Below are 2,701 nucleotides of genomic sequence, written 5' to 3'. Positions count from 1 at the left end.
AAGTAGCTAGCTGCTTAAATAACAGACTCTTTTCTAAGACTTGATCTGAGATGTACTTTTCTTTTGGAAAGAAAATAATTGCAGGGGGTTATATTCTAAATAAAGTTTATGAAACTCTGAATTTTTATTTTAAAAAGTGATAAAGATTACAAAATGTGCAGAAATGAATCCCACCTTCCACCCAGGGGGTCAGTGTGTTCTGTGTGGAAGGACTCAGCTGCTGGGATGATAGTCACATTAAACCAAGCATATTCTGGGCTCCTGAAAGGAACAAAGAAATAATTGTATAGGGAGAGGCCCAGGGTATATGTGAGAAGACAAGTCTTAACAAAATTTACAGAAGAAGGAACCATAGAGTTCATGTGGTCAAAAGTTCATAAAATCAAATGTCTTTGGGGTTAAGTGAGTTATGTTAGTGAGTGATGCAGGACAGGGAGGGATTGGGTTGCACTAATGGGGACAGCTGCAACTCACCTCCAGCTCATTGATGCCATGCTGGGAATGTGGGACCAATGTTGACAGTACTTGAAGGAAGCTGAAAATCTGGATTTTTGGGATAAACTCTTCTGATTTCTAAATGTTGGAGAATGTGCTTCAAACAAGGACAAGATATAGTCTGTGGACTGCTGATTTTAGGTCTCTGATCTAGACCAAACCCTATCATTTTTTTATTCTTTTATCCACCATTTCTACATTGAGTACTGATTATGTGTTTAGAAATTTTCCTAGCTCTAGGGATACAAAGAGGAGTAGGGCCCAGCTCTGGAGGAGTCAGTCATACATGTAAGGGTAAACATATAATATGGGGGGGTACTATAATAGAGGTATGTCCAAGGTAAAGTAGGAGAGGACACGTGAATAGAATCCACTGTATTAGGTGTCCTGTATCTCTCACCACAGTTGAGATTAGTTTACTTTTTAAAATGTATTTTTGCTAATACTTATGCCAGTGGAATGAAAATTCAACAAGGCTATCTTCGACTCCAAGAGGACACAGAGGAGGGCAGTGTTGCCCGGGCAGCACTGTGGAGACCTCCATGCAGGACAGCTCCCCCTCCTTGGGCCTCCCCACTCTTGCCCACAAATCCCTTAGCCTCATAGGCCTTTCGGATTGGATATCTGGGGCTGAGATGAGAGCAGGCCTGGAGAGGGTGATTACCAGTGAGGAGCCATATTTGTGATCAAGATGGTAGAAGTACTGACAACAGCTGACTCTCAGAAACTGCTACACCAGCTGAATGCCCTGTTGGAACAGGAGTGGAAATGTCAGCCAAAGGTTTGCAGCTTGAAACTAATTGAATTTGCACATGATAATGGCCTCAGGGTGTCTGCAAAGGCTAAGGGATTTTGAAGAAAAAGATCTTAGTATTAATATAACTCAGTCGGTTCTTTGGCTTTGACGCAGAGACATTTTCTCTAGGTGTAAATTTACTGGTCAGATTCTTGTTCAAAATGAAGGTGCAGCCCAAGCACCTTGGGCGTGTTGGACTGAGCTGCTTCTACTTGGCTGTAAAGTCAATAGAATAGGAAAGGAATGTCCCACTGGCAACTGACTTGATCCGAATAAGCCAGTAAAGGTTCACAGTTTCAGGCCTGATGAGAATGGAAAAGATTGTGTGGGGAGAAGTTGTGTTGAGAAGTCAAAGTTACTATTGCCTTTCAATTTCTGCAACTCTGTTATTCACTTATTCTAGAGAACTTGCCATTTGAAAGGAGGAATAGCCTTAATTTTGTAAGACTAGAAGCCCAACTTCAGGCATGCTACTGCAGGATCATATTTTCTAAAGCAAAGCCCTCTGTGTTGGCATTGTCTATCATTGCACTGGAGATCCAAGCACAGAAGTGTGTAGGGTTAACGGAAGTAGTAGGATGTCTTCGGAAATATTCCAAGCTCAATGGCAGCAATTTGACCTTCTGGCAAGAGCTCGTATCCAAGCGTTTAACTGAGTATTCATTAAGCAACTGTCCCAAACCAAATGTACAGGAGTTGAAATGGATTGTTTCAGGCACAGCAATTGAAGAATAATCACTACAGAATAATAGTCACCACCTTCCCACAATTCCTAAACCAGTCCCTTAATTGGATTATTACAGCAACAAAAACTCTTCTCTGAAGCCTTTCTCCATGATGCTGAACTATATTCCTTAATGTTATCATGGATTTAAGCTGGGAAGCCTCAAAACATCACAACAAGATTAGCATTGATGTTCTCAGGTTTGGGAAAACTGCCTAATTAACATTATGTTGTAGGAGAATTATACTTAGATTTGAATTTAGGCATACAAACAAGTGGAGAGCACAAATATGAAATGTTAATGCAAGTCTGGGAAGGTAAATAGTGAAACTTCATTTCTAACATTGACCCAACTTTCTATATTGGGTCAATGTATTTAGGTGGTATTAAAAATGGTAACCTACAGGGCAGGCCGAGTGGTGTGTTGGTTAGGAGTTGACTTGGGATGCCAGTTCTGAGAAGCAGGACCCTGGTTTGGATCCCACATGAGGGCCAGTGACACTGCGCCCGCTACAGCTAAGATGGTGAACAACAGCTGGATCTGGAGCTGGGTTGCCATGAGTTGCCTGCGACAGTGTAGGCTGCAGATGGGCTAGGCTGCAGTGGGGTAGCCGGCAGTGGCCGGCAGCTGGTATGAGCTACTGTGAGCCACCGTGAGTGGCTGTCCAATGGTCGGTGAGTGACTG

General features: G+C 42.6%; 1 pseudogene; it reads left to right on the top strand.

Moving 5' to 3' along the window:
* The first annotated feature begins 1,186 nt into the window (after positions 1-1,186).
* Positions 1,187-2,080, top strand: LOC109394338 (cyclin-G1 pseudogene; annotated as a pseudogene).
* The last annotated feature ends 621 nt before the right edge of the window (positions 2,081-2,701 follow it).

Source organism: Hipposideros armiger, unplaced genomic scaffold (assembly GCF_001890085.2).
Source record: "Hipposideros armiger isolate ML-2016 unplaced genomic scaffold, ASM189008v1 scaffold_12, whole genome shotgun sequence".
Taxonomy (NCBI): Eukaryota; Metazoa; Chordata; class Mammalia; order Chiroptera; family Hipposideridae; genus Hipposideros; species Hipposideros armiger.
Note: the sequence above shows the minus strand (reverse complement) of the source record. Positions and strands in the feature narration are given on the sequence as shown.